The sequence below is a fragment of the Octodon degus genome, unplaced genomic scaffold (genome assembly GCF_000260255.1).
Source record: "Octodon degus isolate 3935 unplaced genomic scaffold, OctDeg1.0 scaffold00158, whole genome shotgun sequence".
NCBI classification, from domain to species: Eukaryota; Metazoa; Chordata; class Mammalia; order Rodentia; family Octodontidae; genus Octodon; species Octodon degus.
In genome coordinates, this window is record NW_004524734.1 from 1,330,523 (window position 1) to 1,354,719 (window position 24,197).

The following is a 24,197-nucleotide window of genomic DNA, read 5'->3' on the forward strand; positions in this document are numbered from 1 at the left end:
GTGCACCTTGTCCTTTGCTTAGCTTCTTCTGACCGCAGCATTCAGGCAGAGCGCTGTCCTGGCTCTGGGCTTATTTACCTTTGAGGTTTCTTGCCTGGACCTGCCCACCTTGGGTGCCTCTGGCCAGTGGGTTAGCCCTTCTGTTCACCAGCGCACAGTGCAGCAGCCTGCCTGTAAGGGGTGACGTAGCACTGCAGATACTGATTTAGGCAACAGTTCTGTTAGTTACATTACTTCAAGTTGGGTGATGTTTATTTGTCCTTGAGTTGTGTCCTAGGTTAATGCAGTGGGTTAGCTAAACATTTAAAAAAAATTTTTTTTGCGTACACTCACGACATGTAAGAGGGAAGAAATCACTGTCCTAGTCAAACGTTACACTGAATTAAAACATTTGCTGCTTCTGCTTAGCAAGACTTGGTGGACTAGTTGGCTGGTAGTGGTCACCCTCTCTTTGCTTCTGGGAACTCCATTTGGATTGAGTGCTAATAACAAGGGTATAGGATAATTTGATTCACGGTGGAGAAAGCAGGGGGAAAAACTCCACCTCCTCCATAATAGAATATGGCTCAAGACTGATCGCACATGGAGAAAAAAGCTAATTAAAATATAATTAGTTCTCTTAGATTCTTTACACTAATCGTAGCCTTTATGTGTTTGTGCTCTGGTCTTCCATTTGTGGCCATCAGAACTCTTTCCATCCTCTGTTCCTTTCCGGAGATCTCTGATTGACTGTTTGTTTGTTGGATGGATGTACTAAGCAGGGTGGGGAATAACGGAAAGGGCAGTTGGAATGATGCCTGCTGCGGCCTGGGGGTCCATTGAGAACTGCAGTCACTGCGTTGGTAAGGCTGGAGGGAGGTCGCTGGAGGGAGCCGCAGATGTGAGACTCGAATAGGCGACTAGGAGCCAGGCTGCGTGCGCCATGCACACCCCTTTCAAAGATCTGCCTTTCCATTCTGGGGCACTCAGAATCCATCAGGGACCATAGCTGATCTTTCCCCAAAGTCTTCCAGTGGTGTGGTGCATTATGTATTGTGCCCTATGTTGTGATTGTTTGAATGTTTTATCATCTTTGGTAGTCTGTAAACTATATGAAAAAAGGATGGTTCGGCAGGTCTGTGCTTCTTCTATGCTGAGTGCAAGTGCAGCTTGTCCTTAGCTTAGTTTCTTCTGACCACAGGGTTCAGGCACAGTGCTGTCCTGGCTCTGGGCTTATTTACCTTTGAGGTAAATATATATCCTGCATTTCCGGGGAGGTGCTAGGGGATTTCCTGTCTGCTGGGGACCATATGTTGAATGACAGTGCATATATGTCCTGTTGCCTCTCTCATGGATGTAGGAATTCTTTTTTTTTTGTTTGTTTGTGGAAACGGGGATTGAACTCAGGCCCTTGTGCTTGCCAGGGAAGCGCTTATTCCACTGAGCCATCTCCCCGGGCCCTAGGAATTCTTTTTATTTAAAGAACAAACCCCAGGCTGGGGAGATAGTTCAGTAGAATAAGTGGTTGCCTGGCAAGCGCCGCAGGGTCCTGAGTTCAATCCCTGGTGCCACAAATAAATAAACAAATAATAAAGAATAAACCCTGTTATTTCATAGTTGTCACTTGTGTCTTTTGGAAGGATATTAATGGAATGTGTCCCATGAAATGAAACATTAAAAAAAAAAAACAAAAAACCACGATCTTGAAATTGGGAGTTTGGGGAATAATATATATATATATATACTGAGAATGCAGCCCAGGGCCTTCACTTGAGATCTTAATGCCTCTGTCTCTCCAGAGTGCTGAAATTATATTATAGGCTTGCACCACTATGCCCTGTAATAGTTCATTTCTTGTTAGTTCTGAATAATAGTCCATTGTTTACATATTCCCTTGTTTACGTCTGCTATAGATGATCCATTCACCTTTAGAAGGAAATCTTGGGTGCTTCCATGTTTTGGCAGTTATCTATAAAGCTACTACAAACATCTGCACATGTATACATTTTTATGTAGAAGTAATTTTCAGCTCTTTTCAGAGATTACCAAGGAAGTACTGTTGCTAGAACATATGGTAAGCGTATGTTTAAGTTTTGTGAGAAGCTACCAAGCTCTCTTCAAGAGTCTGTTCTGCTTTGCATTCCTGTAAGCAGTCGATTGGGATTCCTGGTGCTCCTCCTCCTCGTCCATGATTGATGGTACACTGTTCTGGGTTTTTATCCTCTTAGTAGGTATACTGGTGTTAGCTCATGGTTTCTTTAATTTGCATTTTAAGATGTGTTTGCAAGTTTAAAATGTTTTTACAAATAAAATACAGGTCATTGGTTATGAGTCCTAATAAGCTATGATGTGGAGGCTTCCTTTCCTTTCGGTTAGCTTCTTAGAGACTAGCTTATAGTACATATGCGTAGTGCGCAAGGCTGACATGCCCCATGGGGAACTGACAGGTGCAGAACACATCTTTTTTTTTCTTTTTCTTTCATAGCACATCTTAATTCCTTCTTTTAATCTCCTTCCCCTTTCCTCTCTCCCTGATCCACCCATCCCTTGATCCCTTTCCTTTTTTTTTTTTTGGTCATGTTTGCAGTACATGGTTTTTGCATTGTGTGGAGCTGGTACATGAACACGGCACATCCCGTGTTCTGAAATCCTCCCCTCCCTTTCTTTTCCTTCCGCTCTTACTGTCTTTTCCCTTTGAGAAAGATCTGTCTTCTTGCTCTTTGTTATTTTGTGCTTTGCACTTTCATTTTGCTTTGGGTTTCTCATGTAAGAGAAACCATGTGACATTTCAGTTTGTGTTTCTGGTCTATTTCAGTTAATGTTGTGGTCTCCAGGTGCATCCATTTTCCTACAAATGACTCAGCATCATCCTTCTTTAAGGCAAAGAAGTACTCCATTAGGTGTAAAAACCGCATTTTCCTTATCCACCCAGTTTTTGATCGACATACAGCCTGCTACTCTAGTTCGGCTATCATGTATGAATTGTGCTGCTATAAACATGGATATGCTTGTATCACTGTACTGGGATGCTGCTAACTGCCTCGGAGAACACCAAGTAGGAGAGCTGGGTCAAATGGAATTCCTAGCTTTATGCTGCTGAGGAATCTCCACACTGATTTCCGTAGTGCTGTGCTAGCCTGCCTTCCCAGCCACAGCAGAGAAGGGTTCCTTTTTCCCTGCAGCCTCTCTAGGGATGGTTTGTTATGATTTCATTTCTCGTGGGTGGCCATTCTTTTGGGAGTAAGACAGAATCTCAGTGTTGTTCTCATTTGCATTTCTCTAAAGGCCAACAATGCTGGGCATTTTTTTATTTCTTGGCCGTTTGTACTTCTTTTGCGAAGTATCTAAAGGACAAGAAATGTTAGTCTTTTGAATTCTGTTTTATAGTACGTAACAATATACCTGAACATCTGTGAAATATATAGAACAGCAGAGCTTTAGCTGGTTATATTTGTGAATCTCAATGAAACACCTCTGATTTCCACATCTTAAAATTTCTCCAGTCTGTGATCCGGTTCCTGGATGAGTGGTGACCCAGGGGTCTGTGCTGTTTCGTTAGAGGCACGTGAAAGGCTCGAAGGAGCAGACTTCCTCACTTTCCATGCGCCTTGGTCCTCTTCCTGCACATTGTCTTTTCTGTGTGAGGTGTATGGAATGAGTTCAGGCTCAAAGCCTCTGCTCACATAACTTGGAACTTGGCTCAGCTGACTTCTGCTAAACCTATTTTATCTATAAAAATGAACCTAAGATACAGTATTTGTTCTGTTTATCTTTTGCTTTTTTTTCAGATTCTGTTTTAACCTTTGGGACCTAAGACTTAATTTTGTGATTAAGGCGCAAAAGCATGGGTCTGTCAGACCCACATTTGTTATTTGGAGTAAAAGTTTACTCTTTATTTCTATTGGTGAATTATTCATTTTCATGGTATGAGTTTTATTATATAAAACAATGAGTACTTAACAGGGAAAAGTATCACAAAAGTATTGAGTTTTTTAGTATTTGTAGCATGTTTATAAAAAATATTACAATTTTTTATTTTTTTAGCATTACAATTTTTAACATCTAGTGGGTTTTGGTATACCACGTCTAAAAAAGGACATCAGCAATAAATCATTATATGAACTACAAAAAAAAGATCAGTAACACTCTACCCCAAAGAACAACTTTTACTTCATTTATCACGCCTAGAGCAGCCTTTGCACATAACAACAGTGTGATCAGTAAACTTGCACTGCTTACACTGACAGCAGATGTCTTGTACTTTCCGTTTTGTAAGACACACCTGCCACCTCAGTGGTCTTGCTGTTTTGTTTTGTTTTTTTTTCAGGAAGTTACAGCCTGTAGTTAACAGGAACATAAAATGTCAATAAAATAAATTATTCTTAATCTGTGTTACGCATTTAAAATAGACCTCAACACTTTCACATCAGCTGTGCACTAGTTTTCCAAAACCTAAGAGATAAAACATCATCAAGAAATTCCTATATGAACTGCAATGAAAATACCAATAAAAATGTACCATAAAAGTAAGCTTTGCTTCAGTTGTCACATCAAAGACAGTTTTCACATTGTGACAACTGCGTGCTCCATGGATGCGTCTCACTTACATTGAGAGCGCTAGTGCTTACCTTTCCTTTCCTACGTGGCGATCCTGTCACCTGTCTTGCTTTCCCATTGTCACAGTAGGTCTTAGGGATGCTGCATCTGCCTGCTCGCCTGTCAGCTCACCAGTGTGCTCCACAGATTTTCTGCATAGTTCCCTGGGCAGAAACATTCTGTTTTTCTTCTCTGCAAATGATCTTTTGTGAGCTCCAGGCCTAATCTTTTAAGAAAATTTCTCCGATATTTTGCACTTTTTTTTCCTTTTGTAAACTATCAAACTATTTATGCTACACATGTGTAAGATCTTGTAAAAAAACACCATTGGCCACTGTTTTGTGTTTCAGGTGACTTGGTGGTTGCTGCGTAACTCATCAGCGTCTGCTCCACTTAGGTTTTGCGGTTGCAAGTTTCCCTATCAGTATTGCCACAGCGGTGAAACATGGACATTGGCGGTGCTAGTTTGCTTTTTCTTTTCCATATGTGAGGTCATATATCTTTCTGAAAGTCAAAGATTATACTATATCACTCAGTTTTGAAGTTACAACATTTAATATGGAATGCCTGCTTAGTTCCTGTGCACAATTCCTGACCTAGTCAGCTTGTACTCTCTTAGCAAATGTAATCTCATTTGGAAACTGGTAAACCAATTGTCGAGTTCCAATTAGCTTAGGAGATAGGAGCAAATCTGTTCCCAGCATTAGTTTATTATCACACAAATAAGGACTTGATGGCTGAGTTCCAGGATATCTGTCTACATGGAAAGACTGGTAAGTCCTTGTATCTAAATGGACATAAATTTTTATGCTGTTATTTTTATTTATTTATTTATTTTAGGACAGTGTCTACAGGGTCTCACACTGCATAGATTGGACTCTGTAGTGATCCCAATCCCAAGTGCTGGGATTACAGGGGTTACAGGTGTGCACCACCACAACCAGTCTCAATCATCTTAGTGCACCCCAGGGGTGGGGTGGTTGTGGCAGGCCCTGGGATCGAACTCCTAGCCCCTGAGTCTGCCTAAGCAGGCACTTTAATCTGCTTAGCTATTTGGCCGGCCCTTATATTTTGACTCATTGCTTTTCCATATCTATTTTTTGTCTTTGAGACAGGGTTTCACTGTGTAGCCCAGGCTGAGCTTAAGCTTGAAACGATCCTTTTGCCTCAGCACCCTCCCCGCACCCCCACCCCTGTGCTAGGATTACAGGTGTGCACCACCACATTTAGCTTTAAATTCAGTTAGTGGTTGTCACAATAAATACATTCTTAAATATGGCTATTGGTGCATTCAGAAGCTTTTACTTGCCTTTCAGCCTGAGTGTATTTCACAGTGTTGTGCAGCATTTTGCCTGCTGCAGTTTCCACATGAAGAATGGTGCTGGCATTTTCTCCAGTATGTTTCACCCCTGCCACAGCCGACCTAGTTCCAACTTTCCGACCTAGTTCCAACATAGCATAGTTTCATTTGCGTGGTCATTTTGCATTTCAGCTAGTCAAATATGTACTCACATATTTGTACTCACACATTGTACCCAGTTCAATACAAATACATAGTGCTGTTTGCATCATCAGCTGCATCCAGGAGGTCTGCATTTCTTGTGTCTGTATCAGTCGATTCTTGCTCTATTTTACCATCAAAGGAACTTCGGCTCACATGGCCAATGCCAAAGTTGTCTTCATCAACAGCATAATGCATTTGCACCATTGTTCTGTTATGAAAACATGTTTTACCATAATGGATCATTTTCATCATCCATGCAGGAGTAATCTGATAATTCACTTTTGCTGTTGTTGGTTTTTTTTTTTTTTTTTAATGTATTTGGTACAGGGTCTCACTACACAGATTGGACTTGTAGTGATCCTCCTGTTTTCAGCCTTTCAAGTGCTGGGATTACAGGTACTCACCACCGCGTCCAGTCCCAATCTCTCTCTCAGTGCACACCAGGGGTGAGGCCAGTATGGTATGCCGGGGATTGAGGCCCTGGCACCTGTGTCTGCCTAAGCAGGCGCTTTAATACACTGAGCTATCTGGCTGGCCCATGTATTTAATTCTTGAAGCAATTGTGGAAGTGATAATCCCTCTCTCTATGCTTTTGGGAAAGGAGTATGAAGAAATGGAAATTCAGAGTGGTATGTAACTTGTTTACCATACATAATATATATTTTGAAGTTTAGATAGTGTGAGATGACTAAATATAGCTAGTTAACACGTACACTGCCTCACACAGCTTTTTTGTGGCAAGAACACTTGCATTCACTTGCTTAGCACTTTTCAAAAATATGCTCTATTTTGCTGGGGTGTTGCTCAGTGGTGGAGTGGTTGCTTCACATATGTGAGGCCCTGGATTTCATCCCTCAAACTATTAAAAAATGTGTTAACTGTAAAAATATGTCACAACCACATTGTACAATAGAAATTGTAGCTGTTAAGTTTAAATTTGCATTATGTGGCTCCTGATTTATGTTTTGTCTATCGTAGCAGTGCTGTCTTGGAATAGAGGGACACATCCCTGAACAAGGTCAGCAGACCTTAAACAATATCTTGTCCTCTTGAGAAATGGAGCTTTTCCTCGTTCTTTGGTGAGAGTCACACATGTTTACTTTTGAGCACAAGTGTATAAGGTTGAAACTCTTGAAGTGTAGTGGATATTTTTAATATCCTTACTTTTCATGCTGTTCTGAGAAAGGGAAAAAAGCAGGAAAGAGGAGAATCAGTGGTAGGAGGAGTGGAGGTAGGTCATGATGGGAAGGGTGTTTGGGCCTTTGAGCGATCAGAAGAGACCGGTTGAGGTGATCACAGACTGACTTTGCATTTTCTTGTTGCTTTGAGTTTTGGGTTGAAGAGTGTTATATATTTTCTGTTATTCCTTTATAAAGCACTGTAGAACCCTGTTTTATAGTTATTCCACTTACCTGCAATATCTACTTTAAGTTGAGAATGTCCCAAACAGGCTTTTTAGAGAATCCTGCCACAGTGGACATTTCTCGTGCCATGATGGCTCAGGCAGAAAGTTAATGGTGTGGCCAGAGGCCCAGGTTTGTCCTGTGTCTGCAGTTTAGGATTCACCGATGACGTAGCAGTGGTGATTATTGTTCACACCCCATTAAGTAGTCTTGTTTGGATATCAACTGAGAAGATGTATTAAACTTTCTTTAGCTTGGGGTTGCTTGGGAATACTTTACCTGGATTTAGTCATGCATTTCCACTAAATTTCTGGGTCTTGAGCAGGTGATCCTTCCCAAGGCCTTAGTCCTTGATCTGTAAAATAAGATTGTGAATGATCACCATGGTTGTTATCAGTTTTGACTCCTTGCCTTTCTGATTACAAGTCAGGCTTAGAATCTCTAGGGAGGAGGAGAGACAGGGTCTGTGGAATCACTGGTCTGGAACAGATCCCCTCTTTTCCAGTTGTCAGTGGAGATATGACCTTGTATAAGTTTATTTTGCTCTAAGTGTCAATGTGTATTATCTGTAAAATAGGGATAAATAACCTCCTTTCAGGCTACTGAGGTTTTAGTCACACATACTTAGCTAAATCCTGCTGAGATTAAGCACAAAACTTTGAGCTGTCTGTCATACCATCACTGTCACCATCATTGAGTATGCATGGAGAAGGCCTTTGTAGTTTTGCATTTTCTGTCCCTCCCCCCTTTTTGAGACAAGGCCTTGCTAGGTCTTACACTTGGGGCCATCCTCATGCCTCAGCCTCTTGCGTGGTGCAATTGTAGGCATGGGTCACTACCATTCCTGGCCTTGTTTACTCTCTCCCCTCCCCTTTTTTGGGGGGGGTATTTAGTACAGGGTCTATAGGGTCTTGCTACACAGATTGTATTTGTAGTGATTCTCCTGTTTTCAGCCTCCCATGTACTAGAATTACAGGCAGGTGCTACCAAGTCTAGTCTCAATTGCCATCTCAGCATGCCCTGCGGGTGGGGCTGGCACAGCATGCCGAGATCAAACTCCCAGCCCCTGCATCTGCCTAAGCAGGTGCTTTAATCCACTAAGCTATCTGGCTGGCCCTTATTTACTCTTTTTCAAGATGAAAAATATGAAACCCTTCATAGGTGAGATGGTTTGTAGGGACTTGTTGGTCTCTCAGTGGTCCCTGGGAGAAAATGGGAGAAAGCAGCAGGGAGATTTAGAAAATAAAGACAAGGGATAAGAGCTGAGGTCAGCTGGAGGCCTGTTTGCCTGATGGACAAAGGACTTGAACAACAATAGAGGTGTGTGTTTATACCCTTGTGAAGTTAGTATGTGAGACACAAGGTTGCCTAGCAACTAATGACTGAAACTGCCCAAGCAGGATACTTTTCTCAAGACTGAGGTAACTTGACTGCTTTAGGCCTTGTCCTGCCCTCGTGGCCTTGTGGCCTTGTCCTGCCCTCACACATATGAGCAGTTCCCAGCTTCCATGGCTCCCAACAGTGGCTCTCACTGAGGTCCAGCTAAAAGCTAAGCAAGGTGTTCTGACAGTTTAGAGCACTACACTCCATTATGATATTTAGGTTTCATCTGTCACCATATTGTGCATGACTTGAACAAGAACAGAATGCTTACCTCAGGCCATAAGCAGTTCGGATAAGGGTGAACTGGGGGTAGAGAACTACCCTGGCCTCTACTACCTTGCCCGAAGTCACAACTCTGCATCTTTGCTTCTTGTCCCCTGAAATAAAGGAAGGCAAGGGCAGCTGGACAATTGCTGGTGTTTTCCAGTCTCACAACCATGAAGAATCTTTTCATTGCCAAGGCTGGTAAACTCCAGGAAAAGTTTGCCAACCAAAGATGTAAGTCCTTTAATTTTAGAAAATTTTAAAAATAGGAAGGAAGTTTGTTTAGTAGAGTTTATATTTGTAAGCCTACAAAAGGCAGAGAATTAGCCAAATGATATTTTTGCGGAAGCTTTTTTTTTTTTACAGGGTGGACCCAAAGGAAACCAGTCATTAGGTGAAAATAAACTTAAGATTTTTGACATAATATTTGCTTAGACATTTAGACAGGTCTATTGTGCAGGTCTCTATTGTGCCAAGCTTTTTCTTAAAAACACATGTGTAAGTTTCCAAATATAAAGTGCTAGAGCTTATGAAATTTGACCTCAAATGCAAACCAAAAACCTACTTATGAGTAATGAGCTTATGGTTCCTTATGTACTGATTATTATAAACTATTTACTCAGTAAGCATGAATATTACTGATCTATAGCCAGAACTCTCTTGTTGCTTCTGAAATAGTCATTTTCTTCAGTTTTAGAATCCTTCAGGGTGAATTGAAGGGATTCTACTCTAAACATAAGTAAATATCATACACTGAAACTTAAATTACTGTTGTTTCAGTAAAGGCAGCCTTTTCTCTACTATTCTGTTTTGGTGCCATTGAAAGACTGTTGCACCAAAGTTTGATTTTTGTTGATTCTGTGGTGTGCAAATCAGTTGAAGCTGTGATCTCTTGGAAAGAGCTTGGTGTTGACCACCAAACCCTGGTTGTTGCAGTTACTATACTTGGGGAGGGAGTGGTGGACCATTGCCAATGCCCTTAGCCAAGACTCTGGCTGCTTCTCCAAGTTAATTGTAGGGTACACTATATTACTGTGCTTGTTGTCATCAGTGCATGCAGAATGAGAGAGAGAAAGAGCGAGACAGATGGAGAGAAAGAGAGGCTGACTTCTTGGAGGAAAAGTCACATGTGAAGGCAGTTACACAATAGTCCTGCCATAAGGAGGACCAGGGAACCACCACGCTCTCCAGCCAGTCGTCGTCATCGTTATCTTCTTCTTCTCCTTCTCCTCCTCCTTCTTCTTCCTTTTTTTTTTCCCCCAAACCGGGCATTGAACTCAGGCCCTCATACTTGCCAGGCAAGTGCTTATTCTACTGAGCTATCTCCCAGCCTCCCTTTGCAGCCAGTCCTTTGCTATGCAGAACAAATATACCATTTGGCTAATTCCAAATGTAGTATGTCTCACTTCACAGTTTCACCATTGAGTTAGTCAGGGATGATCAGCAGCCACTGTAGACTTCTGAAAAGCTTGACTTTTCGGCTTGGGAGCCAGAGGTGAGGTTTGGATGTAGATATTAAGAAAGGACCAAACCAGTCTAGGCTACAAAGTGAGCTGAAGGCCAGCTTGAAATGCATAGAGAGACCCTGGCTCAAAAAAAAGGACCACAGTATCCTGGACCACAGAGGCCCCGGCTCTGCAGATCCCCTTAGCAAAGTTTTGCTTTAACCCTGTTTGAATAGACAGAGTCACTGGACCCCACCCAGCTAACTCTCTCTTTCTGGGGGAGAGGATGATTCTGCCATTAGGCGGAATGCAGACCCTGTGGGGGCACCAAGCTCTTTATGCCCACAGAACCTGCTGATGAACTTGACGGTATAAACCTGGCAAGTCTCTGAGTCTCAAAATCCCTTAGTCACCGGGCATGTGGGCACTGGCTGCCCCACCTGATGCTTCATTCAGTGGGCCTAGAGGTTTAGCCTCTGTGTTTGTCAGCTTCCTCGTGGGGCATGCACTCTTCCAGGTTCTGGCCCTGGTGGTCTCCTCCAGCCAGGCCGCACCTCCAGCAGCGCATCCAGCCAGGAACTCAACAGTGGGTGATCTACAGGGGATCCTAGCAGCACTATGGTGCAGTCACCTTCCATGGTTTAGATCTAAAATGTCCTTTAGAAGCCTCAGGTGGTTAGAGGTGATCGAATCATGGGAGCATATAATTATCAGGGGTTTGGGCCCCTGATGAGTTTAGGGCTCCAGGTGCTGTTGGGGGCAGAGCCTGGTGAAGATGCTGACCCCTGGAGGTGTGGCCTGGAAGGGCGTGGCACACTGCTGTGCCACTCCCTTGGCTCTACTTCCTGTGGTCGGTTTGAGAGCAGCTGTCCACCAGGCCCTCTTGCCATGCCCTCCTGCCTGGAGCCCCCTGACCGTGGGCAGTGAGCATGAACCAAAGTAAACCTTTCCTCCTCTGTGTGGTGGGTGTCAGGTATTGGGACCCAGTGGTGAAGAAAGTAACCAAGCCCTAATAAGGAAATATTACACTGAAGCCTACTTCATTACAATTAAAAGCAAATCATGAGGACTTGGAGCAGAGTAGAAAAACAACTCTGACCAGGGAGGACTGGTTCTGTCCAGCCTGGCTCTGTAACTGGATGTCACTGGTTCTTGCTCTCCATGGCTTACTGTCCTGACCTCTAAGGTAAACAGGTGGAAATGAGTGATTCCAGAGTGTCATCCAGGAGGTGGAGATGGGACAGGGCATTCCATCCATGCAGAAAGAGCCACGGGGCACAGGCATAGTGGTGGCCTTCACACGGGCAGAGCCTCAGGATGCTAGGGAAGTAGATTTGGCTAGAAGGGAGCTTGCACAGAAGTCAGGTGAAATAAGGCAGAGGAAATTGGTCAGAGCCTCTGTAGGCAGACTCCCTCGCCTTCTGGAAGATCTCTCTGTCAGAGAGGAGGAGTAGGGGTGGGGATGGACTAGAGGCAGGGCCACAAGGGGACAGACCTAGACCAGCATTTATGTTTGGGGCTTAAGGTGAGAAAAAAGAAGACACTTGGTTCATAGAAAGATGGAGAAGTAACAAGGAGTGGAAGCTGCTTTCCAAGTTTGGGGCCTGGCTTCCTGGAAGGTGACTTCTAAGTAAGAAAGAGAGCTGTATTAGGGTAGAAACAGTGAATTTGATTTGGATGTTTTAAGGTCAAAGTGAGTGAAGTCTGGATGATTCTTTGAAGAGGTGACTATTTACATGGTTGAAGAAAGAATTCAGAGTTAGGGATGTAGATGAAGACATTGTCTTTGTTGCCTTTAGGGGATGTAGACAATGGAAGAGCGTTTTTACAAACTGTGTCCTAAAGGGGGTATGATTTCACTGCCCTACTGTTCCTCTCCTTAGGGCTTATCTTTTAATTTTTTTGGGGGGCGGGATTTATCTTTTATCCTAAGCTTTGGCTTTGTAAATCAAATTAGCATTCAAAGGCTGCACTCCTGGTGGATAGGTGGAATCTGATTCCTTGATTGTAGTAGGTGGGCTCCAGGTGTCTCTCTGTCGGTTTCCTGTGCTCTGGTTTACTGTGCTCCTTGGCGTGGGAGAAACAGCCTCCAGCGGGCAGCTGCTCCGTCTCTGTCAGCCTTGGTTCTGGTGTAGTTCTTTGGGAATGTTCCTGATTGTGAAATAGCCGATCCTGTGAATATTAAGCCAGAGCCCCCAGGCCTGGTGTGGTGGCCAAGCAGGGAGGGAACTGTGCTTTCAACCTAGCTCCTGCCTGGTGGCGACTGCGGCTTCGCAGGCCTACTGTGCCCATCTTTTCTTTCCCCCTTGAATACTGTAATTTCTCATCAACGCATAGTATTTGGACAAAGGGTGCACACCAGGACATTCAGGGCAGATACACTTCGTGCCTCATTTTCTCCCACCCCAGCCCCACCAGAAGAACAGAACAAACGTCTTTCCTGGGGCAGATTTGTTCCTCCTGCAGGTTCCAGCAGGCCCTTGTCACCTGCCCCAGTCTCTGCTCAGAGGTTCCAGATTCCACGCCAGCTGTTACTGCTGCTTTTAGTCTTCTCAAATCACCGGGCATGATGGCACCTGCCTAGAAGCCATTATAGGGAGGCTGAGGCAGGACTGCAAGTTCCAGGCTACCCTGAGCACCTTAACAGGGATCTGTCACAAGCTTAGGCATAAAAACGGGCTGGGGTGTGCTCAGATGTGGAGGATCCCTGCTTTCAGTCCCCAGTAATGCACATGCACACACGCACACTCACTCTCCCTAAAAGCATACATGAAACTTGCTGCACAGCCTGTTCGGCAAGAAGGATGGGGAGAGGGACTTCTCAATGCAAAGATAATATTTCTCCTAAAACTAGATTTTTTTTTTGTTTGTACTCTGTCTTTCTCCGTCTCTCTCATCCCCTCCCTCCCATCCTCTTCACTCCCCTCTCCCTTTTTTCTCCTTCCCTCTTTCTGCTTTCCAGGCCATTCTGCAGGTTTATCTTGGGTTTACCATCAACGAAAATCCTTAAATCTTTTCATATGAAGTTTTGGCAAGTTTTATCTATCCCATGGGTACTTTTCAGTTGAAGGTTGTTGGCTTTTTCTTTTTTCAATTTAGTAATACTTTTTTTTTTTTTTTTGGTGGTACCAGGGATTGAACTCAGGACCTTGGCCTTGCCAGGCAAGCATTTATTCCATTGAGCTATCTCCCCAGCTCAATTTAGTAATACTGTACTGAACAAAAAATTAAATCCATTTGAAGACAGTGAAAACAGTGTGTGTAAATCGTAGGAAAAGGTGCTATACTGACAGGCAGAAATCACAAGCGACCTTATATCTGCCACCCAGAGCCAGCAGAAGTAGCCCAGTCTGGATGTTTATATAGATAAGGTCTATTTAAAAGTATGCCTCTTTTGCTGAAAATAAGTATGTCTCCTCTTAGAAGACACAGTAGCTTTCCTATACAATTTCTACTACAAGTACATTTTTTTCTTTCTAATCTATCAGAAATTTTGGGCAGAATGCAAATGCAAGAGTGTACTGGGTGGGGAGTTATTTTGAACCACAGTATACCCTGGTTTCATTTTCTGGAGTTTCCAGTTTTTGTTTAGAAATGTAATGTCCCTACAAAAAGAGAGTGCTCATAGGACTATCAAGTTGTCATCTGTATTCAGATTTCTGATTTATTGCAGGGGGGTCTGCTCAATGTTTCTGCTTCTCCCCACAGAGCCCCCCCCCCATCCAGCCGCCCAACTCTTGCCTGTTTCACATCTCTTGACTTCATCCTCTTTCTGTTGTCTCCTTAGCTGCTTCTTCATCAGTCAATTATTTACTCCCAGTGTGAGCATTAGCTCTGAGTCAGAAATCTGTCCTTCTGTGTGACAGTGTGCGTGCACATGCTTGTATAAAATACTGTTTGCTGGTCAAGCCTTCCTTACATCATAGTAAGTAAAGTTAAGACAAGGAAGCCTACTTGTTTTTCTAAATATTGTTGTTGTAACCAATACAGTTTACCTGCAGCACTCTGGAATATTTTCAAGTAACTGTTTAAATTGAGGTTACTGTTACAGTGAAACCAAAAACTGCTACCTGTTGGCCTCACACATTGAAGTGTGTGCTTAGGGAACATGAACATCCCAACAGGTTGAAAGGATTCCTGGAGTCAGATACTACCCGCCCTTAGCCCAAAGTGGAGGTTGGGAGGTTCCGTGGAACCCAGAAAGCAGCCCTGGGCAAATGGGTTCAGAGGAGCCAAAAAGGGAGCAGATTCTCGGTGGAGGGGGATTATCCAGGAAAACCTCACTGCAGCAGTTGTCCAGGGTGAGTTGTTTCCCCTTTCAAACAGGCTTCCCAAGGTATTTGGTCTTACTTTTCCTGTCTTCCCATCGGCAGGGATAATGCAAAGTTGATAGCAGAAGCACTTTCCCGTCTGTCTTTGTATTGGACTAAATTATCGTGTTCAAGGGCTAACTAGGCAGTGAATCACACTGGACCTAAATTGAATATTGTTAACATTTGAAAAAGTTACAAATACTTACGTATGTACACTGTGTGGTCTTAAGAGAGATGAGTAGTGGTGGCTGTTTTCTTACCTTTGAGTTGCCGGTTCCATTCTGTCTGGTTAGTCAAATGTTCCCTGACCTGGGATAAGGGGATGGAAGTTAGTGGGTCCATGTACTTGGATTTTTTTTTTTTTGTGGCCAGCTCAGGCCATCCTGCTGGTGGTGCTGGCACAGCATGTGGTGCCAGTGCTTTAGACTGCCTGTACTTGGGGAGGGAAAAACATTACATCTTTATTTTCACTGACTTAAGCTAAAAGGCAGCATATCTTTTGATTATGAATATAGTCTGCAAACCCAAGGCATTAGAAGTCCTGTGACAGTGGCATCAATAAAGTCAGTTACCACTATTTCTGTTCCCAGTGCTGCTGATGCCAGATGAGTTGGGTTCTTCTTCACACCAGCACCCAGGTCTCCTGCTCTCTGGATGCTGGCTGGGGGTCCACAGATTCAGTGAAGTTTGCCCATACTGCCCAGAATGAGTGCAGCCCTCACCGTTAAGGGCTCAGCCTCTCAAGGTTGCGCACACCCACTTTGGGTGCTAGTCACTGGCCTAGGCCTCCCTTCTGAGCAGTAAACCGAGGGTTCTACACCCCTCCTCAGGTGCCGTAGCCGGCTAGAAAGGCTTACAGAACTCCAGATCCTCTGTACTTAATGTTCATAGTTTATTATCAAGGGCCAAGCACAGGATCATCTGCGTGGAAGAGGAGCAAGGCTTGGCTGGGGGCTGGGAGGTGCAGGGCTGCTCTCAGGTGTTTACCACAGGAAGCTCTGTTTTGGTGATTTTTGTGTGTGCTCTGTTACATGGTCATATTGATTGCTGGCCAGCGGTGGTGACCTCTGTTACAGCCTTTCCATTTCCAGGAGGTGGTATGGGGCTTCAGGTTCCAGCCCTTTAATCATGTGAGTGATTTCTCTGGTAACCAGCCAGAGCTGAGCTGTCTAGGGCACTAGAAATTCAGATACGGATAACGAGATACTCTTACTACTCCAAGAATTTTGGAAGGGTGTAGAAGCTCTTTTGCTAGAAATTAGGAGCCAAAACCAAGTATCCCAGTTTTCACATTGCATCTTGTATCATTGCATCTTTGATTGTTGTATACTTGTCAGAAATACTGTGTGTTCATCATTACTTGGGATTATATGTGGGTATGTGGCAGATCTTGTTAATATGGTTATAAGCACATAATACTATAGCATAATTATTTACATAATTTCTTTTCAGTATAATTAGATTCTTTTGCATTTCTTTGTTTCGGTTTTATGCATTGAAAAAGTTAATTCTGAGAGTGCTACAGGCCCATGGGCTTCTCCAGCCCTCTGAGAGTCTCCTGCACAAAGACTTTATAGACTCTGCTTTCGCCCCTAAAGTGCGTCTGAGAGGACCTGCTGCCATGTGCATGGGGAGGGTTGGTAGGAATGTGGGATGTGCTGCCTGAGCTAGGAGAATGCCTTTTACCTAGGAGGCTTACTGATCTCGGGAAGTCTTGCCTGTCTCTGCTGCTGAAGCGGCACACCCTCAGTCCACCTCTGTGGACATTGTAGTATATGGTCCCCACAAATTCTTTTGAAAAAAATATACTGAACAATTCCCACCTGAAAAGGTTTAACATAAAAAATAGCTTTGGCACTGAAAGTGGTGCATTTTCAGCTGTCTAGAGAAATCTTACAATCAAAAACCGACTGCTCCCCAGAGCTTTTGGTTACTGTTTCCACCGTTTGTTCCTTCTGCCAACACTTGCTGCGCACCTGCTGTGCACAGGCACTGTGACTGATTATACCCCGGGTTATCTCCAGGTCCCTTTAGATGTTGGTTATTTAAAAACTTTGAAGTCATTAAGTTTTTAGTGTGCATTACAACATTCATACATTGAGCACATTAAAATTTTTTATTAGTAGATGTTTGTAGTCCATAATGATGACGTTCATTGTGGGGCATTGGTGCATGTGCATAACACATCTCAATTCAGTCCTTCCCCCAGCCCTGCACTTTGTTTTTGTTTTTGTTTTTGTTTCTTTTTTGAGACCAGGTCTTGGTACAGAGTTCAGGCTGGTCTTCAACTCGCTATATAGCCCAGGCTGGCCTCAAACCTCCTGCCTCAGCCTCCTGCATGCTGGGATTAGAGGCAGGTACCACACCAGACCTGACTTTTGTTTTTTTTAAAGCTTCAGATTTGTAAATCATAAAGTTAATTATAAACACAGAATAATGGCCAGAATGACAGGCCAAAAAAGCACATAAAACACATAAAGCAGTTATACTAAATTAGGTACACTTTTACATACTGAGTGTATGAGTTACATTACTTACTTTCTTTCTTTTCCGCATTGCCTGTCTTCTACTTTGCTGTTCATGCATTTGCCTTCTCCTAGAAGGGAAGCCATGTGGCATTTAAGTTTGTGTGTCCGATGATTTATTTTACTTAACATTATGGTCTCAGGGTGTAGTTGTTTTCCTGAAGTGGCTCAAACTTATTCTTCTTGATGGCAGAGTAGTATGTCACTGTGTATAAATGCTATGTGCTCTTTATCCATTCAGTTTGTGATGGACATACAGTCTGCTACCAAGATTTAGAAATTGAGTTGTGCTGCCGTAGAACGGGTGCGACGCAATGCTGTGATGTGATGTCTTTAACCTTCTCAGGGACATATCTAGAAGGGAAGTAGCTGGATCAGATAAAATTTCAAGTTTTAGCTTTTCAAGGAATCTGTACGGCTTTCCATAGGGGTTGTACGTATACGCTTCTATCAACAGAGAGGAATAGTTCCATTTTCCCTGTAGCCTCTCAAGGTTTTTTTATTGCTTGATTTATGGATAACAGCCATTTTTTTATTGAGTGAGATGGGAACTCAATGTTATTATAATTTGCTTTTTCCAATAGCCAGAAATGTTGAACTTAAAAAAGAAATCCTTAGCCATTTGTATTTCATCTGAGAAATGTCTTCATTTTGCATGCCCAATTCTTGATTGGGTCCTTAAATTTGATTTTTTTTTTTTTTTGCGGAACCGGGGATTGAACGCAGACCCTTGCGCTTGCCAGGCAAACACTTATTCTACTGAGCCATCTCCCTAGCCTCTGAGTCCTTAAATTTGAGAAGTGTAATTTTTAAAATTCTTTATATTTTCTAGATATTAGTCCTGTGAAGAGTAATTGGCAAAGTCTTTTCCCATTGGGTTGTCTCTTCGCTTTGTTAGTGGTCCCCTTTGCTTTGTAGAAGCTTTTTAATTAGTGTGATCCATTTGTTGATTCTTGGTATTATTTCTTGAGTAACCAGGGTTTTTGCTCAGAAAGTCTTTCTGTATACTTTTGCTTTCAAGAATTTACCTATTTTGTATTCCAGCAGATTAAGTATTTCTGTTTTAATATTTAAATATTTGATCTATTTTTAGTTTAGTACATGGTGAGAGATAAGGGTCTAGATTCAGTCTTTGACATCTGGCTAACCAGTTTTCCCAGCACTGTTTGCTAAAGAGGCTGCTTTCCTCCAGCAAAAGATTTTGGCTGCTTTGTCAAAGATAAGATAGTTGAGTGTGTCTGTCATTGTTTCTGCATCCTCTTTTCTGTTCCATAATCCATAAATCTGGTTTTTGCCCATGCCATACTGTTTTTATCACTATAGCTTTATAGTATAAGTTTGGGATTGCAATGTCCTCTGCCTTGCCCTTGTTGCCTAGAATTGCTTTTGCTATTCTAGGTATCCTCTGCTCCCATATGAATTTTGGGATTGCTTTCTTTAGTGCTGTGAGGTGTGCTATTGGTATTTTGATTAGGATTATAATAAATCTGTATAACAGTTTTATGACTATTTTGATATATTGGCTCCACTTTTTTATGTCCTCTTTGATGTTCTTTTTCAAAATCCTGTCGTTTTCATTGTAGAGGGCTTTCACTTCTTTGGTTAATTCGTAAGTATTTTATTAGATGCTATTGTGAAAGGTATTGTTCTCTCTAATTTCTCTCTTGGTGAGTTTATTATTGGTATATAAGAATGCAATTGCCGAGTGTTGATTTTGTCTTTTGCTGCACTACTGAATTTGGTTATTCTAAAAGTTTTGGTAGACTTTTGCATCTTTGTGTAGAATATCAAGCCATTTTCAATGATCATTTGACTTCTTTCCTAGTTATATTGCTTTTATTACTTAACTCTTGTCTAATTGCTCTGAGTAACATTTTGAGAACTGTATTCAACAGGGGTGGTGATAGTGGACATCCATGTTTTATTCCTGAATTAAGGGGGAGTTTTCAGCTTCTCTTCACTTAATATAATGTTGGCTGATGGCTTTTATCAGATTGAATAAGGAATTTTTTTTTTTTTTTTTGTTCCTCCAATGCCTTCAGGGCACTTTTGGCCAGCTGGAGAGGTGTGAGGTTCGAACTCCAGCAACCTGAGGCTGACAGCTTTGTGGAAGCAGCCGCTTAAAGGCCTGAGCTAGGGCCAGGCCCCCATGAGGATTTTTTTTTGTGTGTGTGTGTGTTCCTCGAATGCCTTCAGGGCACTTTTGGCCAGCGGGAGAGGTGTGAGGTTCGAACTCCAGCAACCTGAGGCTGACAGCTTTGTGGAAGCAGCCACTTAAAGGCCTGAGCTAGGGCCAGGCCCCCTGGCTTTTATCAGATTGAGATAAGGACTCTCTATTACCTATCTTCAGGATTTTTTTTTTTTTTTTTGTGATACAGTGTCTCCCTATGAAATTCAGACTCCTAGTGATCTTCTGTTTCAGACTCCCTAGCGCTGGGATTACAGGCATGTACCACCATTCCTGGTTTTGGCGGCTAGCACAGCATGTGTTACTGGGGGTCAAACCTGGGTCCTTGTGCTTGCCAGGCAGGTGCTTGACTGCTGAGCTATCTCCTCAGCCCCTTCTTCAGGGTTTTAATCATAAGTGGATATTACATTTTGTCAAGGCTCTGTGTTTTCTGCCTGTTTTGAGATCATGATGTGACTTTTGTCCTTATTTCTATTAATGTGTTGTGTACATTTATTGATTTGCATAGGTCAGAACATCCTTGCATCTCTGAAATCAATCCCTGGAATAATATATGATTTTTTTTTGATGATTTGATGCATGCTGTTTGCCAGTATCTTATTGAGGATTTTTGCATTTATGTTCATTCAGTTGGTAGTTTTCTGTTTTTAAGTCTTTTTATCATTTTCAGGATGAGGGTAATCTTGCTTTCAGGAATGAATGTGAGAGTACTACTTCTCTTTTAATTTCATGAAGGCATTTAAAGGGTGTTGACATTAGATCCTCTCTGCAGTTGTAGAACCTGGCCCCAGGGAATCCATGGAGACCTAGTCTTTTCTTTTTTTTTCTTTTCACAGTATTTATTTTGGGTTTTGAGACGGCCTCACTACATAGTTCAGGCTGGCCTCACTCATTCAGGAATTACACTGTAGGTGTGCCCCAAAACCCCAGCCGTACTTGGGATTAAACCCAGGGCCTTTGCATGGAGCTACTTCCCTGAATTTGTCTCTTCTCTCATTTACACTTCTGTTTTGGAGACAAGGTCTTCTAAATTGCCCAGGCTGAGCGCAAACTTGTGATCCTTCTGCCTCAGCCTCCCAGAGTGATGGGATTACATGTGGTCCACCATGTCTTACTCAAATGTTTTACTTTTATGAGTCCTTATTTAAATCAAAGCCTGGGTTAGGGAGATAGCTTGTCCTCCACCCATTCTTCTTCCAGCCGGGAACCCAGCTGGTGATCCCATTGATGGTGAACATGCTGTCAGTGTACAGCACCAGCTTGCTGATGTCCTGCGCCTTGGCTTGTTCTATGGCTTTGCATGCTGCATGGATTTCTGCTCTCTGGTTGGTCTGTTGCCCAGGAAGTCTAATGCCTCCATTTAGAGGGTGGCCTGGCCCCCAGTAAACACCGATTCCTGCTCGGGCCCTCCTCCGCCCATTACTGGAGCAGCAGCCGTCGGTGTAAACAACGACAGAGTCTCCCATGTAAGAAAACATGTCCTTGCTAATGAGAGGGGCTGACTCTGTGCTCTGTCTCGCAAGCTTGACGCTCGGCTCTGTGCTTGCATCTTCACTGTCATCCAGAGGCTCTTGGGGCCGCTTGCTGGCCTTCACCTGTGATTCCCCTGCATCGTTCTGCTCTTCTGAGCCATCTGGGCTTGAAGCCCTCCTGACAAAAGCCCAGGCCTCATCCTCGCTGGCAAACTTCTTAAATCTGGTGGCAGGAAACCGGTCCACCTGTGCTTTGCACTCATTCCAAGTCGAGAAGACCCCGGTCTTACGGCCCCTCTGCACCGCATAGAACATCCCGAGCCTGCAGCAGCCATGGCTGAGATGCCCAGCACCCACGCAAACTCTACGGGCCAGCGGTAGCACCTAGCGCATCCCCTAGTTTTTTCTTAATACTTTGATGTTGGTAGTTTTTTCATTGCTTCCAGTTTCATTGATTGATACTAGATTATTTGGTTTTGTGTATTTTCTTGGTTCAGCTTTGGTCATTCATTTTATCTGCCACTGATTTGTAGTTGCTATGATCTGATAATATGTATGACATAATTTTGGTTGTTTCACCTTTACTTAAGCTTACGCTGTGGGCTATACTATGTGATAAATTTTAGGGCAAGTTCATGTGATGGTGAGAAAAATGTGTGTTCTCTTGGATTTAGTCCATTTATTTGAAAGTTTGGTTAAACTCTGATCTATCTTTTCTTTTCTTTTTTTTTTTTTTTTTTTGTGGAACCAGGGATTGAACTCAGACCCTTGCATTTGCCAGGGTAGTGCTTATTCTAATGAGCCATCTCCCTGGCCCCTTAAACTCTGATATTTCTTGGTTGAGTTTTTTTTTTTTTTTAGGTACCAGGGATTGAACTCAGGACCCTGTGCTTGCCAGGCGAGCACTTATTCTCCTGAGCCATCTCCCCGGGCCCAGACAGTGCAGTATTGAGGTCTCCTGTTACAGTTGTATTAGTATTTATTTGACTTTCATGTCCATTGGTGATAGTTTTATGAAGTTGGGTATACCAGTGTGTGATGCATGTGTGGCTGTGGTTGTCAGTGCTTCTTGTTGAATGGTTCCCTTAACGAACATGTGGAGACCTTGTCTTTTGTGATTAGTTTTGGGTTGAAGTTGTCTTTGTCTGAAAATAGGATAGGTACTCCTGCTTTATTCTGGATTCTTTCAAGGAAGCTTTTTTTTTTTTTCCTTGACTTTTGCTTTTTAGCCTATAAGTTTTTAAGATTTATTTTTTAAAAATTTTTATTTATTTATTTGTGTGTGTGTGTGTGTGTGGCCAGCTCAGCCCACCAGGGGGCGGGGCTGGCTGGCATGTGGTGCTGGGGGATTGAACCGCGGTCCCTGTGCTTTGCTAAGCTTGTTCTAAGTAGGTGCTTTAGACCACTGAGCCATCTCACCAGCCCAGCCTATAAGTTTTTAAAAAATAAATGTGTTTCTTGTATACTGTTGGGTTTTGTTTCTGATCCATTCTTTCAGTCTGTCTTTTGATTGAGAAATTGAGACCATTCACTTCAACAGTCATCACTGAGAGGTACTGACTTCTTCCTGTCTTTGCAGATTTCCTCATACTTTCCCCCTTTTGCTTAACTGCTTATTTCCTCAGGGTTTTTTTTTTTTTTTTTTTTTTATGTACTGGTATCATTGGCTTCTTTGTGTCGTTTTTGGATATCTTTTGAGAATTTTTATAATTTGTTTTGGTCATCATGAACTTTTTGAAGTGGACCTTGTCATGGAAATTCTTTCTTTCTTTGTCAGTTTTTTTTTTTTTTTTTTTTTTTGTGCAACCGGGGATTGAATTCTGGCCCTTGCGCTTACCAGGAAGCACTTATTCCACTGAGCCATCTCCATGGCCCCGTCTCTGTCAGTTTTGAAGTCAGATTTTAAAGAATATATAAATGGGGTTGGATGTTGTTATCCTTTAGGGCTTGAAATACTTCATGCTCTTGGTCTTGTTTGTGTAGGGAAGTTTGCTGTCATACTAATAGATTTACCTTTATGTGTGATTTGTTGCCTTTCTCTAAAAGCTTTTAATATTTTTGTCCCTGGGATGGACTTTGGTGCTTTGGGTATCATGTGTGTGGAGAGGTTCTCTTCTCATCATGGGTATTTGGGGTACTATATGACTCACTTGTCTGTATAGTTTTTTTCTTTTCCTGCATTTGGGAGGTTTTCCATCATTATTCCTGTGCCCAGGGTTTTTATGCGTTGTGTTATATTCTGAGTTTTTACTTATTCTGGTTACTCCTGGTCCCCTTTGAATCATTTAGCAGCTGTTGGATCCATTTTTCATATTCTCTTGTTGCCTTTAAATTATCTGTGAGTTGTTGGTCTTTGAAAGCATCATTGTCTTCCAGCTCCCCAAATTCTACCTCACATTGTTCCCTTCTACTGCCCATACTTTCAATATGGTTTTTAGTTTAAATTTCTGATTAAAATCTTTGTGTGAACTCTTTAATTCTTTGTTAAATGGTCATTTATGTTTTGTATCATTTTGTTTAGCTCATCTAGCTTTTTTTCTTAGTGTTTTCTGAAAGCTCCTGGATCGTTTTGGTTGTTGCGTTCATGGTCTGTTTAGATATACCTCTGTGATGCTGCTCAGTACCTTTGTAATTTGCTTTCTAACTCCTCTGTTGTCCCCTTGAGTAATTCTGGTGTGTGGCTTGTGCTCTTCTGCTCCTAAGTGCTGCCTGGATGTGCTACGGGGGAGTTGAGTTTAGGGCCGTGGCTCCCTGGGCGCCGCTGAGATGACAATTGAGACTGGGCATGGTGGTGTATGCCTGTATTCCCAGCTTTTGGGAGGCTGTAAACAGGCAGATCACTACGAGCCTGATCTAGTAGTGAGACCCTGAACACCCTGTAGACCCTTCCCTAAAATACAAAAAAAAATTTTTTTTTTAAATAAATAAGTATGGGCTGGTGAGATGGCTCAGTGGTCTAAAGCACCTACTTAGAACAAGCTTAACAAAGCACAGGGACCACGGTTCAATCCCCCAGCACCACATGCCAGCCAGCCCTGCCCCCTGGTGGGCTGAGCTGGCCACACATACATACACACACACAAATAAATAAATAAATAAATTTAAAAAAATAAATAAATAAGTAA

The 24,197-nt window shown here is 42.7% G+C and overlaps 1 protein-coding gene and 1 pseudogene across 1 annotated transcript in view; one reads left to right on the forward strand and one right to left on the reverse strand.

Moving 5' to 3' along the window:
- The window catches only part of Tbc1d1 (TBC1 domain family member 1), a 222,302-nt gene that overhangs the window by 76,087 nt on the left and 122,018 nt on the right, over window positions 1-24,197 (forward strand). The gene's annotated exons all lie outside the window — the stretch shown is intronic.
- LOC105743722 lies at window positions 20,731-21,465 on the reverse strand (annotated as a pseudogene).